This window comes from Dipodomys merriami, unplaced genomic scaffold (assembly GCF_024711535.1).
Source record: "Dipodomys merriami isolate MVZ:Mamm:240054 unplaced genomic scaffold, mDipMer1.0.p SCAF_198, whole genome shotgun sequence".
Classification (NCBI taxonomy): domain Eukaryota; kingdom Metazoa; phylum Chordata; class Mammalia; order Rodentia; family Heteromyidae; genus Dipodomys; species Dipodomys merriami.
This window is the reverse complement of record NW_027203359.1, coordinates 1,563,131-1,579,942: the sequence shown is the minus strand read 5'-3', so window position 1 is coordinate 1,579,942 and position 16,812 is coordinate 1,563,131. Positions and strand designations below refer to the sequence as shown.

At 39.4% G+C, this 16,812-nt stretch overlaps 1 protein-coding gene and 1 non-coding gene across 7 annotated transcripts in view; both read right to left on the bottom strand.

Moving 5' to 3' along the window:
* LOC138831497 (EF-hand calcium-binding domain-containing protein 11) overlaps window positions 1-16,812 on the bottom strand; it is a 139,565-nt gene that overhangs the window by 75,407 nt on the left and 47,346 nt on the right. The window lies entirely within an intron of this gene.
* On the bottom strand, window positions 2,413-2,487 carry Trnaa-ugc (transfer RNA alanine (anticodon UGC)). The gene has a single exon. It is a non-coding gene; the product is annotated as a tRNA-Ala (tRNA).

The window sequence follows — 16,812 nt, the reverse complement described above, 5'->3', positions numbered from 1 at the left end:
TGTTATAGCAGACTGAACAGACTAATACAGAATTCTCACACTAAAAATATTAAGCTGAACACTATTCACCACAACCAAGATATGGAATCAGGGCTGGGAAGGTGGCTCGGTGGTAGAGTGCTTGCCTTGCATGCATGAGGCCCTGGGTTTGATTCCTCAGCACCACACAAGCAGAAAAAGCCAGAAGTGGTGCCATGACTCAAGTGATAGAGCGCTAGCCTTGAGCTGAAGAGCTGAGGGGCAGTGTCCTGGCCCAGAGTTCAGGCCCCACAACCGATCCCCCACCCCCCACCTCACATATACACAAAAAAAGATATGGAATCAACCCAGATCCCCCTCAAAGAACAAATGGGTCAAGAAAATGTATTAAAAAATACACAATGGAATTCTATTTATCCATTAGAAAGAATGATGTACTATTTGTAAGGAATGGAAAGACTTGGAAAAAATTACATTAAGTGATATAAGTCAGGCTAACATGCAATAAAGTTTGCATGATTGCCCCCATTTGTGGTAGCTAGAATTTGTCTCTAAATCTACAGGTAAGCAAGTTGAGTGATATGCAAGTGGTTATAAATGTATTAACTGAAATATGATAGACTCTAGGAAGAACTCAAATAAGGAATTCCTTAGAATGATAAAGGCAAAACCCAACTAAAAAGAGCAGCAAGTAATGAACACTTGCAAGAGGGGAGGGAAGAGGATAGACAAATGAAGAAAAGTAGGGTAGAATGCTACAAAATTAAGAAAAAGAAAGGAGTTGGTCAAGGGTGGGGTGAGAATGTTAAAAGGGGTGGAAATGATCAAGATGTATTACATTCATAAAATGTTTTGTTACATGGCAACTCCTTTGTACAACTATTTAAAGATAATTTTAAGAATATACTAGGGTGCATGGCCAGATGAAAGGGCTCATATGAACTGTTATCACATTAAACGGATTTCTAATTTTTCAAATTGATCCTAAACTACGAATTTGCTACCATTTTTGTTTGTTTTTTGCAGGTGGTTTGTAATTAGTTGAGAAAATAATGAAATAATAAAATGGAAAATTATTAATTATTTAATAGAAAACGATTAATTTTTTTAAAGCCCTCAATTCTATCACATGGCTTCTTTTTTGAAAGAGTGGTTAAGAGTACAGACTTAGAGGCTAGTCATCCTTCGGGGTTTCATGAAAATAAACAAGAATGTTACTTGTGGATGAATGACAAGATGGTGGACCAATGCGGTAGGAGAACGCAAGTCCTGTAGCCAGACTATTTGGGTTAGAATCCTTACTTGACCACTTACATTGCAAGCTCAGTGAGATCAGAAAGTTACTGATCTCAAACCAGCCCGCTATGAAGTGGAAAAAAAATATTACTCAGAGGATAAAGGAAGAATCTTTTCCAGAACCTTTCTTATCCTTGACCCTAAATGGCATCCTCTTCTGAGAATGTAATTCCTTAGGGTCTACTCATAGGTCAGCCCCATGAGCTGATAATTGAAGAGAAACTTGTTCTCATAGCTTTCACACATCTCCTCCCTGTTTCTTTCTGTTTATGTGGCATCAAAGAATTGAACCCAGGGGCTCACTGCAAGCCAGGCAAGCCCTCTACAACTAAGCCACATTCCCAGGCCCCAAACTTTCACCACACACATATTAAGAGAATTATGAGCGTCAAGCCACTAATGATGTTGAGATTCTATAGTTCATTTATAAGATACTGGAAGTTATATGCTTCAACACCATTTAAACTTACTTTGAGGTTTCAACTATCAATTTGGAACATAGACTCCTTTCTGGGGAACGCAAAGACCATGGTTCCAGTGCACAGTTTCCAGGGCAGGGCCACCGCTGGCCTACAGATGTGGCGAGACATATGCCCAGAATCTCCTGGACAGGCACGCAGTTTCTCTTTTGCCAAGAGCAATTTGTCTGTTTGCTTCAATGTACTTTATAAATACATTCATTGACTACAAGTGCTTTAGGGCCCCAGGGAAATTCTAGGAGGAGGTAGCTTGCTGCAACATCAATTAAAATGTTGAATTAACTAGAAACAACATAAACATCCTTCCAAAAGAGACTAGATAAACCAAATGTAGAATTAACTTCCAATAAAAATTAACACAGCAATGAAAATGAATCAAGTATAAGAGTGGCATGTATCAGTACAGATGGATTCCAAAAATTGACTGTGGAGAGAAAAAGCTCAGGTGCTGGTTATATATAAAATATTACCGTGCATACAACACGCAAATACATGTCAGAGAAGTCAATGTCTTTTTGTAATTTTTTATACTTTTTTTGGGGGGGGGTCCAGTCGTGGGGCCTGAACTCTGGGCCTGGGTGCTGTCCCTCAGCTCTTCAGCTCAAGGCAAGGCTCTACCACTTGAGCCACAGCACAACTTCTAGCATTTTTTCTTTTTTGTTTATGTGATGCTGAGGAATCGAACCCAGGGCCTCTTGCATGCAAGGCAAGCGCTCTACCACTGAGCCACCTCCCCAGCCCCTTATAGTTTTTTAAAGAAAAAATATCAATGCAGTAAGCTAAGCCCGTGATTGATAAACACTAAACTATGGTCTGTGATTTTTCTCTAAAAAAGGGAAAAGGACTCAGGGAAGAAAACATAGGCCTTGTACATACTATTACACATATTATTTATACATACTATTTTATTTCTTTAAAAATGTGAAGGAAATATGGCAAATGTTAAAACTGGGTAAAGTTGGGTGACTGAAATCCAAGTGGTATACTATACTTTCTTCTGCATTCAAAATACATCTAATAGACACAAAAAGATCAAGGTATACAACTTAGTAACTTGGAATTAGTCAGGAGTCCTAAGTCCTATTGTTTTTGAAGAACTATGGCAAGTACACAATCCTCAGATGAAGCCAAAAGAATCTTAACACTTAATCAAGTCTAGATTAAATATACTCATTGTTAACTTTTTAGTTAATTATACTGAAATGGAAACATAAGGTTTTTCTGGATATTTTCCTTCCAAGTCTGGATCCAAAGAAAATCTCATCGATTTCAATTAACAAAGATCAAATCTCATTCTAACACAAATAGCCTGTTTTTCTACAATCTTTAATAAATTAATTGACTCATTTAACAAGAATTAAATGACCATGTTCTAACTTGAACATCCAGAACACAGAATAACCAATACTCCCCCCACCCACTCCCAGCCCCTGGCACTGGTAATTAAAATCAGAACCTGTGTTATTAACTATGCTTTTTTACTCAAGGCTGGAGCTGTATCTCTTGAGCCACAGCTCTACTTGCTTCTTCAAAAGATGATTAATTAGAGATGAACGTCTCATGAACTTCCCTGGGCTGACTGCATGTGATCCTCAGATCTCAGCCTTGTGAGAAGCTAGGTTTATTGGCATGAGCCATCAGTGTCCAGCTACAATATGGTTTCATATAACCAGAAAACTTTATAGCCTATTATGTGGAAACACATAATAACAAACAAAGAGAAAAAAAGATCCTCTCCAAGATTTGGTATGAACTATGAATGATTTCAAAGCAGGTAGCAGAGATTTGCTGGGGGGTGCGCAATGGAGTAAAGTTGCTTTGGGGAGGGGAGGCCTCTCAGATGAAGTGCTGCTTAATTGGGGAATTACATACTCAGACATCTAAAATAGAAGGAGGTCTCTCACAGAACTACCTGCACATGACCACATGAGCATAAAGAAGTGGTGGTAAACTCTCTACACCTACAGAAATAAAGGGACATTTACCATCCTGCAGTAGTTTGAAGTTTGGAATTCTTTTCAAAAGATCACAAGTAGAACTTACTTTTTGCCCCTCTATGAACATTTTGCATTAAGTACCACAACTTGGTTATCTAACATGACTTCTTATATTGGAGTAAAAACAGTCTCAAGGTATTATGTCAAAATACAATAGCACAGAAAAGAAAATAACAAAGAACCGTTAAGGTATTTACTGAGAGACACAGGTAAAATGCCATCTTTTCCTAGCATATGTACCAACCACTTAGAAAAGACAACAGACTGTAAAATATATTCTCAGGAACAGGTGCTATGAAATGAAGAAAGCAAAGAGGCAGGGATCAAGACAGCAGGTGATATGAACAGCAAAATAATATCACGGGAAGACATTAGACATCTGTATCATATTTCAGCACATGTGCTAACACTCAAGACTTTTCTTGAAGCTGAAATGTATTGTCTTGAAAATGGATATCATAGATAATGAATCTTTTCATTTCAACCAGGGGGGAAAATTGTCTTAGAGTACCTTCATCGAGAACTGCTAGTTATGAGTCCTACCTCAGATGGCTACCCAGGAGCATGCAAAAGACCTGAAGCCATTGTCACCAAATAGATTATATGGTTAATACAATGCTGAAACTCACAAGAAAGGAAATGAAACAGAAAATTCCTATGTTGGTGCAGCTGGGCCTCTGGGAGGTTATTAGGCCATGATGGCTGAGCCCTTACCAATGAGATCATGAATGTCCACAGGGCTTGAGATGAGTCTCCCTTTCCACTTTGTGAGGACACACTGGAAGGCAAGCACCATCTATGAACCAGAATATAGGCCTCCCCCAGATTCCAGAGGACTGGCTCTTGCTCCATTCTAGCTTCCAGAATGTAAGAAACACATTTCTGATGTTTATAAGCCACTTGATACATAGTATTTTTGATACAGTGACCTAAATGGATAAAGACAGCTGTCTTGTCTTTTTGTTTAGACACCATCATGCCATGATACTTTCTGGGTTTACAGGTCAAATTACTACATTCCAGAACATAGCAACTGGAAGGAGACACAGAACAGTGGAAGTCAATTAGTGATCAAGGACTAAACAACCCCTCTGGGAAGATATGGGGAAAAAAATGAGATTCTCTAAGCCAGAATACAAAGTCTAAGAAAAGCCTATCAGATCAGGAAAGGTGAGTACAGGATAATTAGAATGATTTTCAAATCTGAAAATCAAGATCCATGAACAACACTGGAGATTAAAAGAGGCTTTATGAAGGCAATTTCATTCAATCACAGTTTTACAGAAATGGGCTAAGTATCTTATTCATACAGAGAGACAACATGAAAATAATTCTTCTTTTTAAAAAGACCAATAGAGCCCTGCATAAAATCAGGGGTAGATTTACTACTTAAGCAGCTATGTAACCTGGACTACATTTCTTCAGTTCTCCTCATCTGCACAACTGTTGTGGGATGAGGTAAATAAAGCACTGAGAACACTGTCTGCCACGTAGTAGGCGCTTTAAAGACACTAGCCGGCCAGGTGCCTGTGGCTCACACCTATAATCCTGGCTACTCAGAAAGCTGAGATTTGAGGATCTCAGTTCAAAGCCAAGCCAGCCTGGGCAGTAAAGTTCATGAAACTCTTATCTCCAATTAGCCACCAAAAAGCTGGAAGCAGAGCTGTGGCTGAGTGCATATTACATCAAAAAGCTAAAGAGCAGCTCTTTGAGTTTATGCCCCAGTTTGGGGACACACACACACACACACACACACACACACACACACACACACACACACACACACACACACACACACACACACACACACACACACACACACACACACACACACACACACACAAAGCAAAATAAAACAAACAAAAAAAGAAACACTAACTAGAGCTCCAAATGTCATGCCAAGGAGTCAACAAAGCAGGCTGGACTGCCCCCTGTGACTGGCTATGACTGACATCTGAGAGCCTGGTGTGCAGCATTAATGTGCCTACCACTGTGTGGGCTAACAATATGGCTTCTGTGGAACACTTGCTTTCCTTCCAGAACTCTTGATACGCACTGGACATAGAATGCCTGTGTGATCAGCTCACAATAAAAACTCTGGACACTGAGTCTCTACGGAGCTGCCCCAGTTAGCAATGTTTTATATGTGTTGTCACAACTTGAAGTTGGGGAATTAGGTATATTCTATGTGATTCTACCTGGGAAGTTTGTACCTGATCTCCCTAGGCCTTCATCCCTTTGCTGACTGTTTCTTTCACTGTTGTAAATCAGAGTCATGAGGATGATCAAATGCAGAATGCTGGGAGTCCTCTTCACCAGCCAGCCAGCCATGCGAGTGGTAGAGTACAGGGGGTGGGGGCCTACTGAGACACTTGGACATAAATAAGCAGTTGTTCTATACTATGTATAAAAGTAAACATGGCTGGGCGTCGGTGGCTCAAGTCTGTAATTCTAGCTACTCAAGAGGCTGAGATCTGAGGATCATAATTCAAAGCTAGCCTGGACAGGAAAGTACATGAGACTCTTATCTTTAATTAACTACCAAAAGGCTAGAAAAGTGGCTTAAAGTGGTAGAGCACTAGCCTTACTAGCCTCAAGGACTAAAACCCAGAAATAGTGCCCAGGCACTGAGTTCAAGCCCCAGGATACACGCACATATATGGCACTTGAGGTCAAGTTCAAGAAAATAGATTTTTACATACAATACCTTGATGAATATGAGAAATATTCCATTTCTTTTCATAAAATAATGGATTCAATAATAAAGATGAAATTCAATGACATTCATTAAATTACATCCTATTTCCTGATACTATGCTTTTATGACATGTGAAAATAACTAGCGTACACCTTCTAGGTGATATTCAATACATGAACATTAAATAACATGATCTATTTGACCTCTGTACCTTTCCAAAAGCAATAGAAGGTGCTATGCACATAAAATGCCAGAATGCTGAACTTCAGAAATGCATTTTCTACATCTCCTACAAAGAAGGGAGCCAGTCTTTTCCAATACTTAGCAAATCTAATAGTCTACCCAAGAAATCAATACTTGGAAAATAGCATTTTAAAAGAAAAGTTGGGAAGAAAAAGCATTTAATAATTCATGGTACTTTCTGTTTTTCAATATTCAGATCAATTCCTACAAACTAATGAGAGATAAGACACTCGATACACAGCCACTCTGAAGAGTTACAAAGGTAAGTGGTGAACTGCCAGGCCAAATTTTTGGAGCAGACAGAACCCAAAAAGATTAGCAGAAGCGACCCCTGCTGCCCTAAGGCAGCAGGTAAGACCCAGAGCCTGACCAAGATGGAGCATCCCATAGGATAGCTTCTCCACATTAAACTGAAACCCAAAGGGCCATGAAAGCTGCTACTAAGCAAAATGGAAGGAAAAAAAGACAGGGAATGTTGGGGAGAAAACAAAAGAACAGTCAAAACCTATCCCTGAGGGGTTTTCAGTGTTAAATGGTCACACCCTCCCATAGATCCAAGAAAACTTTCATGAGTACCAAAACTTGCACCTATAAACTAGTCTATATGTATATATATACAAATACATATACACATATATATGTATTCATTTATATATATGTATACATACATATGTATGTATATATATATATTAAAAATACATTACAGAGGGGTTACAGTTACAAGAATAGGGTAATGAGTACATTTCCTATCAAGCATTCTTACCTCCTCCTTTGTTTTTTCCCTACGGTCCCTGCCCTCCCCACCTCCCCAACTCCTCCCTCCCCCCCACACATTGTAAAGTTCGTTTTCAACATAGTGTCCTGTACATCTCATCATCACAATGGGTCAACCTGCATCTCCATTTAAGCATTCTGTTATATCCCTTCCCCTCCCCAAATTACAAAAATGTATATACCAGATGCAGAACACTGGACTCTGGTCTTGCTCTGAGAACGAACCTAGCCATCTGACCAGAACACAAAACCACCCTGAGAAGTCCTTTATTGTAGGTCCAGGAAAACTAGTTTCTTTTCCAAGACCAGTGAGCTCTGGAAAGCTGATACATACAGAAGTTTGCAAGAAGCAAGTAGCCATGAACAGTCCAGGCCAGTCTGGATATAAAGTGAGACCCTAACTCCAAAGTAACGAAAACTAAGGGGCTGGTGGTGTGGCTTAAGTGGCAGAATGCCTGCTTAGCACGCATGAGGCCCTGAGTTCAAATCCCAGCATCTCAAAAGAAAAAAACATTCAGTATCAAGTGTGGGTGAGAAGATAGAAAGGAATTCACTGATGGGAAATAGTAAATAGACGTATCACTTGAGAAGCAAGTAGAGCTGCTATGACTCTCATTCATTTCAGGCCTGCCCGTATGTGCCCCACGTGGACGAGGAAACCACAGAACAGTACAGTGGCACTACATGTAATAAAAAAAATGGTCCACCAGTAAGACACATGAATCATGGGATATTTACATACTGGATAAAATGTTCTGGGGGGAAAACTTCCTTTCTCTGTTTTCTTATTTCCCAAAGAGGGACCTCTTTTGCAGTAACACCACTAACTCTCTTCCTCAAGAAGTGTCTTATCTAACTGTCCAGAAGGACCACCTGATGGTGAAGACCTATGCACTCACATCTTCTGGTCTCCAGTCAGAAGGGCAAGCCTTCCTGGGGGGAGTCCTGGGTAAACTACACAGCCTATGACTGGAAAGGAAATCTGGCTGAAATCAGAGCTCTATTTTAGCTAGACCAACCTGTTTACTAGAGCTACCTCTCTTATAAAACCGATATAGTACTGTCTAGTACTCTCTTACACGACAAGCCCATTTCTCATTTGATTCAAGATGGTAAAAGAGGGTACTAGTTGTTGTGCCTTGTAGAGCCCCAGTATACAATCAATCAGAGAGACCAAATGAAAGATGCACAATGTATCAATGCAGATAACTCCTAAAAACAGGATAAAAGAAGAATCAATTCACATTTATATAAGGCTAAAAAGAAGCACAATAATTCATGTATTATTTGAAATATATAAATCTGTTTCATAAAAAGCAAAGGTATATATGAATGATGCTAAAAAAATTCAGGATATGGCCAAGTGCTCACCTCTGTGATCCCAGCTACTAAGGAGGTTGAGATCTGAGGAATGCGGTTTAAAATCAGCCCGGGCAGGAAAGAATCTTATCTCCAACTGACTACCAAAAAAGCCAGAAATGGAGCTGTGGTTCAAAGCGGTAGAGCAGTAGCCTTGAGCAAAAAAGCTCAGGGACAGTGCTTAAGCACTGAGTTCAACCCCAGGACTGGCAAAAATAAAAAAATAAAAAATAAATTTTAAAAAATAAAAAATTCAGGATATTCTCATCACTGGAGCAAAGGAAAGGAAATGTAACCAGAAAGGTTTAACCATGGGACTTCAACCATAGTTGTGGTTGGAAGAGACTTTTGTTTCTAAATCCAAGAGAACATTTGAATGGGTTTTTGGTATCTCAGAGATTTTCTGTATGTGGCTCTGTACTTATATGCTACACCGGCATCCCAGAGAAAACAAGAAATGGAGGTGAACAGCTGTAAAAGCTGTCTAAAAATTGCTACCTTGTTACATTGAACCTTTGTCAGCTCCACTCAGAACCCTCTAGAGGACAGGCATGGGGAAGAGAGACTGGCTGTGTTTGGAGAGAGACACTGAGTGTGATGCTGATGCCTATGGTTTTGTTCTACATAGGAGGAAAACGCATGAAGCTGCAGAATCAGGGTGAGGCAGAAAGAAAAAAAGTGAAGCTAGCAACCCAGGTTCGAATCAGTATCAGCAAATCCAGGAAACATTTCTAGATCTTCAATTTTTTTGCTATGATGAAATCTAAACTATTGCTTTATTTCTTCTTTATTTTAATAAGAAAGTCTTTTCATTAATTATCTCTGAAGAAGATTCAATAATTGCTCTTGGTAATGCATTTCAATGAGCTATAAATCACTGGAAAGTTTAATTTACTGGAAATTTTAAGTCAGTATATTATGACTACATATGGTCTGAAGACAAGAGAAAGGAAATTATCTATGTTATTTCCTGATGTCCTAGTCTAACTCAGAGAACCTGAATCATACCATAACAGTCTCCAGCTCTGTGTTACTTCATTTAAAATAATATATATGTATATTAAACTATATATTTTATTAAATTGATGTTTTAAAAATTCCTTTATTTCTTCCAAAAGAGAGGTATTCAAGTGATAAACATTTTCTGCTCTGAGGCCTAATGCAGGTCTCAAAATCAATTTTTCACGTTCTGCATCCTCCAATACAGAAGACCAAATGAAAATTACATTCACCTTATGAATCACTGACATTTAGATATTTGGCTGTGAATATCATTTGACTCTTTGTAATCTAAGGATAAATAAGGTGCTAGAAAAGACAGATGCTCCTTGATTGAAATAACAGATATAATCCAGGAAAGTTACCGTACAAAGAAAGCAGATCTGCACAATTTTATGGCACACATCTACTATAGCTCAGGGGATTTGTGGGTTTCTAATGTCCAATATGTACCAAGAAAGTATCTGATGAACTGAATTGGGCTGGTAAATATAAAGAAAGATGGGGAGTTGATGGGGACTCAAGCTAAGATAACAAGAAAGCTACTAGCACAAGTCTGCATGTTGGGTTGCCAGAAAACCTGCATGCCTTGAGGACATTAAGAGCCTTCTTGGACCTTTTATCTTCCTGATTACACAACTAGAAACATAAATATGTAACACAGACACAGTAAAAGTACACAATATTATATGGTCTTTTCTATTACGAGAATCCTTTTATATTGTTATATGTCTAATGTGGTTCTACATATTACACATTACGTATGCATATATATATATATATATATATATATATATATATATATATATAAGTAGACGTATATCTGTGTGTGTATTTTTTCCAATAATGTAAAATACATAATACAAACCAGACAGGGCAGCGCATGTGAATAACACATCATCTGGCTCCCATCCTCCTTTCAAATTTCAGTCTGACCACACTGCCTCTTGCTTACTGCAATCGAACCATTCCAGTTTCCTTTTGTTTTCCCAGTCCTTCCAAGCTCCTACTTCAGAGCCTTTGCAACTGTTTTTCCTCTGTCTAGATGGCTCTTCTTCTATATGGCAGGCTTTTTTGTGTCTGTGTGTTTTGTTTAATCATTTACGACTCAGTTCAGATATCACCCTGGAGGTCGTCTCTTAACTTCCAGATCTAAAACCGTCAGTAATTCCCTATCATTTATTTGTTTTTGTTTCATTTGTTTTTATATGACAATACTGAGGCTTGAACTCAGGATCTGGATGCTGTCCCTGAGCTTTGTCACTCAAGGCTGATGATGCGCTACCACTTGAGCCATACCTTACTCTGTCCTTTTGCTGGCTAATTGGAGATAAGAGTCTCACAGACTTTCCTGCCCAGGTTGGCTTATGAACCATGACCTTCAGATCTTAGCCTCCTGAATAGCTAAGGTTACAAGTATGAGCCCCAAGCAGCCAACTTATTTACTGTTTTACTTTCCTTATAGGTCTATACCCTTCTGAAACTGCTTATTTCCTCAGTTGTCTGTCTCTTGACAAGGAAACCATGAACGTCACAAGCAAGGGTCTTGTTTGTTTTGTTGCTCTGTCCTTAGTCCCCAGGAAGGCACCTGGCACGCCGGCAATGCCCAGGCACTTCCTGAGAGGAGTCCTGGGCAGGTGCCCACTCAATTTATAAACCTTTCAGCCCAAGGCTTCTGAGGATATATCAAGTATATTTTCTATTTTCTCACATTTCAAATTTTGAATACTAGCTAGGTGTAAAACTGGGAGAGCAAGAAAAAAGTGGAGCGCTTTATGAGTAGATGATTATTAATACTTAAGATTAGACATTCGAGGTCTGATACCAGAAGGAACACCTCTGAAGTGAATGCTGATTTAGTTGATGTGTTTTAATCAGGCTGATCTGACCCAGGAACAATGAAAATCCTTTCAATATTTTTACTCCAGAAACGAATTGAATGATAGTTGGCTACATTATTTCCTACCCAAATTATCTTGTACACTTCTAACAATAATGCTAGCCATCCCAATATGTCACAGGTATTGAAGCATGAGAGAAAGAAAGAGAGAGTGAGAAGCAAAACACAATATGAACATATTGCTGAAGAAAAGTGCTTATAAAAATGGGATCATTTTCTGGGTTAGTAAAAGAAAACCCCATACATTAGGTCAGTTGCTAGGAGTCAAAGCCCCAGGAACAATGTTGTATCTGTGGTTTATAGGCATCAAGCTCTTGTATGGGTCTACTGGAGTCTGAATCACTGTTTTCCTCATCACCCACTTAAGAAGAAAGCCATTCCCTTAAAGAGTCACTCAAACACAATGTTACCAGCACACTTTCAGAATCTATTCAGTGAGGTATTTTATCCAAGTTAAATTTAAACCTCATTTTTCAAGCTTTACAACTAATAGGCTTTAAAATAATGAACAGCATGGACTGTAAAAAATTGCTCATAAAGCCAAAGATCATTCTGTCTGATAGAAGTTTCATTTTTAAAACTTCATGCATTTGAGACAAAAATTACAAAGTCCTGGAAGAAATGGTCATTTTCCATGAAAGCAAACATGACTGGGCTATAGCTTTTGAAGAGAACTACATAGATCCTGTCAGGAAAAGGGGGGCTTGCCATGTGATAAATCCAGAGCTTATTTCCATCTAATGGGTAGAGGAGAAAGAAGGGAAAAATTCTGAGTGTTTGCAAACCAAGCCAGTACACTGTAAGATATTTCAAATGAAGTCTTTAGTTGTATCCATCACTGGGAAGAAAGATCACACGCAAGAGCTGGACAGCCACACCAGGTGTGTAAAGCAGGTGCTGGTGGCTCACACCTGTAATCCTAGCTACTCAGGAGGCTGAGATCTGAGGACTATAGTTCAAAGCCAACCAAGGGAGGAAAGTCCTTGAAACTAAACTGCTTAATTGGAAGTGGAGCTGTGTATCAAGTGGTGAGCTAAGGGATAGCACCCAGGCCCTGATTTAAAGCCCCACTAATAGCGCGCGTGCGCGCGGACACACACACACACACACACACACACACACACACACACACACACACAAACACACACACACACACACACAAAGTATATATGAAGTTGGGAGCATATTGAGCCTCTCTAAGCTCCGTTTTCTTATCTTTAAAACAAGAATAAGTTAACAGCAAAAGTGTAGACCTCATTAGGTTATCGTAAGGATTCAATTAAATAATGGCTGTGTCTAGCAGTTGGTAAAGCATGAAAAAGTGACAGATAACTTTTGCCATGATATTCTAGTTTATCATTTGACAAATAGCCCTCAAATTCTTTTTTGTCATTTCAACCCATAATACCTGAAGTACCTTTTATCAGGTCTGGCTTTAGTTCAATACAGCTGAAATGATTGAAAAGAGCTAGTTGCAATGACAGCATTTGGACTTGGGTGCCCAATTTATAATCTGAAGACAGCTCCAGTTCCATGACAAATTCATTATTACAACTCATTAAAACTAGCCTGTCAGTTAGGTGCCAGTGAATCATGCTTGTAATCCTAGCTACTCAGGAGGCTGAGATCAGAGGATCACAGTTAGAAGCCAGCCTGAGCAGGAAAGTCCAGAGACTCTTATCTCCAATTAACCACCAAAAAAGCTGAAAGTGGAACTGTCACTCAAGTGGTTGGATGCTAGACTTGAGTGGAAAAAAAAGCTAAGAGATAGTACTCAGGCCCTGAGTTCATTACTGACATGTGCACGCACACACAAATTAATAAAGACATTAAGTGTATGTTAATATTAATTAATAATATTACATTTAGACTTACAGTACAGTGCAAACATAGCTCTTTTTTATGCCATTAATGGGGCTTGAACTCAGGACCTGGGCATTGTACCTTCATTTTTTTTGCTCAAAGTTGACACTCTACCATCTTTCCCACTTGTGAGCTACAGGTCCACTTCCAGCTTTCTTTGGTAGTTAATTAAAGATAAGAGTCTCGGGCTGGGAAGGTGGCTCAGTGGTAGAGCGCTTGCCTTGCATGTCTGAGGCCCTGGGTTCGATTCCTTAGCACTACATAAGCAAAAAAGAAAAAAAGCCGGAAGTGGCGCTGTGGCTCAAGTGGTAGCGTACTAGCCTTGAGCTGAAGAGTTGAGGGACAGTGCCCAGGCCCAGAGTTCAGACCCCATGACCAGAACCCCCCCCCAAAAAAGATAATAGTCTCATGAACTTTATTGCCCGGGTTGACTTCAAACCATGATCCTCAGATATCAGCCTTCTGAGTAGCTAAGATAACAGGCATAAGCCATCAGCACCCAGCTCAAACATAATTTTATATGCACCACAAAACAAAAAATTAATGTTACTTTGTTTATTGTGACTATGATTTAACTGTCTGCAACTGAAACCACAATATCCCTGAGTATAAATGTACCAATAATTATATTAGAAAAGTAAGTAAATAAAAAGGCATAAAAATTGAGAACCAAGTTCGCTAAAGTTAGAAGTTCTTTTTATTTAGGGGACAATACTGAAATTTGAACTCAAGGCCTCATACTTGCTACTTGAGCCATGTCCCCAGCTATAGCTAGAAGTTCTTTGGTAGAGGAAAGAGAAAGCAACCTGTCGGATGCCTGCTATTATGAGAAACAAACTTTTAAGAATTGGCCAAAATCCTAGTGCATGCATGATCCACTCCCCACAATGGAGAAGAATTACAGAAACATTTACACCAGCCAATTTTGTGATTTGTTTGAAGTCTAACAAAGGTTGAGATAGTGAGATGGTGTGTAAGAAACATGGACTTCAATTATTTAAGCAATGAATATTTCCCATTATGATGGTTACACAGTTCACAACAGTCTGCTAGAGATTTTTTCTTGTTATTAACACCGTCACATTTTATAGTATCATGGCATGAGGTTTTTGATATTTTTCTATCAAAAGATTTTATGACCAAATTGTCAGAAATCAGGGAATTTTCAAAGGACATACAATCCAGCTGAAGTGTTTTCATATTATCCACAACCATAAGTCTATGAAAAGGGTTATGGCTACAGATTAGACAGCTCTATTTTTCACTATGAAAATTTATATGCTGTCGAGATCTTCATTCTATTGAAATTGCACTGGGAATGGTCCTTAAATCTGTGGGCTACAATAGACCTGATTGATAGATTCAAAATCCTTTTTCAAGGGTACACTTGAGAAGAAGTACCAAGGGGAAAGGTGGTAAAGGTCCTCCCTAACTGATGGGAGAGAACCCAATTGCATTTCCATCTGGTGTCAGATGGCTGGGTCAGTGGCAAAGTCTATCAGTTATGTGATCATGGTCAAGTTATTAGCCCCTTTGTCCCTCAGTTTCCTTATCTGTAAGATGGAGAAGTCACAGCATCTGTCTCACACAGGACTATTGAGAAGATCAAATTAGTTAATGCAAGTAAAGCATTTTGAACAGGGGTGGGTATACAGTAAGTATTCCACATGTGTTAGCTGTTTTGTTTTGTTTTTATCATTCCTCCACACATACTTACGGTCATAGCTCACCAGCTGGACATAGAATTTTCCCCTTATTCATAATGGAGAGGGAGAGTGGATCTTTCAAGATTATTATCTATCTGTAGTGGTATTGGGGACTCATGCCTGTAATCCTAGCTAGCTACTCAAGAGGCTGAGATCTAAGAATGGGTTTAAAGCCAGACAGGTTGGGAAAGTCCCTGAGACTCTTATTTCCAATTAACCAGCAAAAGGCCAGAAATGGAAGTGTAGCTCAGTGGTAGAGCAAGAGCTTTGAGCAAAAAAGCCAAGGGAGAGTTCAAGTCCCAGAACTGGCATCAAAAAAAAAAAAAAAAGATTAATACTTATGTGGCTGTGCTCAATTACTCCTGAAGTCATAAACCTTTTTTATATTCCTGCTCTAGGGTAAAATCTAGACACTTTAATAAAAACAATAAACAGTGAATGCTCACTGTAGGGTAGGCATCCTGTTTGTATATGCAGGCAAACATTTATTTATTCCTCTGAACAACTCTAACTGTTCTACAGTGTATAGATGAGGAAAGTGATACACAGAGAGCAACTTGTCCAAAATCAGTTAGCTAGTTAAACTCATCCTATTTCATTCCTCAAATGTATTGCTCTATAAGAGCATGCACTGGGGATGGATCATGAAGTACCTGGGTCCTCAACTTCTTGTGGGAAAAAGAGGACTAAGAGAATTCCCTCAGCTACAGGGCTGGCCTGGCTGGGCAGAAAGAGCCAATCATGTGAACCGCACTGGTATTCAGAAGAAGAAAAGATTACTCAACTCTGGCTAGATTCAGGCTGCCACCCAAATCTTAGGGGATCCAAGCTGGTAGGTAAAAGAACAGACTCTCCCAGCAATGGGAAAAAATGAGGGTTCAGGGGGTACTCCAAGTGAAACACTGATTTTTCCAGCGAGAACAACCCAGAAGCTCAGGAGATGGCAGAGTCCTGCCCTTCACAACATGGAACTGAAAGCAAAGAGCTAAAGTTGGAGACAAGCTCTCATGCTAATTAGGAAAATGCCAGATTCTAGACGTGCTCAGCTGAATTGGGGTTAAAGAAAAGGCTAGATCTAAGAAAGTGTTCCTTAAGGTCAATCCAAAGGGACAGTTTACCTTGCCACAATTTAATCCATTCTCCACCTTGAACAGGTAGGTCTCAGTCTGATGATATCACTTATTAACTTAACACATGTCAGTGGCCTTCCAGTGTCCTCAGAATTAAATGTCAAACTTCATAATGAGGACTGGGAAGATGGCTCAGTGGTAGAAGGCTTGCCTTGCATGCATGAGGCCCTGGGTTCGATTCCTCAGCACCACATCAGCAAAAAGAAAAAAGCCGGAAGTGGCACTGTGGCTCAAGTGATAGAACGCTAGCCTTGAGCTGAAGAGCTGAGGGACAGCGCCCAGGTCCAGAGTTCAAGCCCCACAACCGGACCAAAAAAAAAAAAAAACAACTTTATAATGAGTCTTACTAGGCCCTTCATGATCTGCACTTACCCACCTCTCCAGGGTGA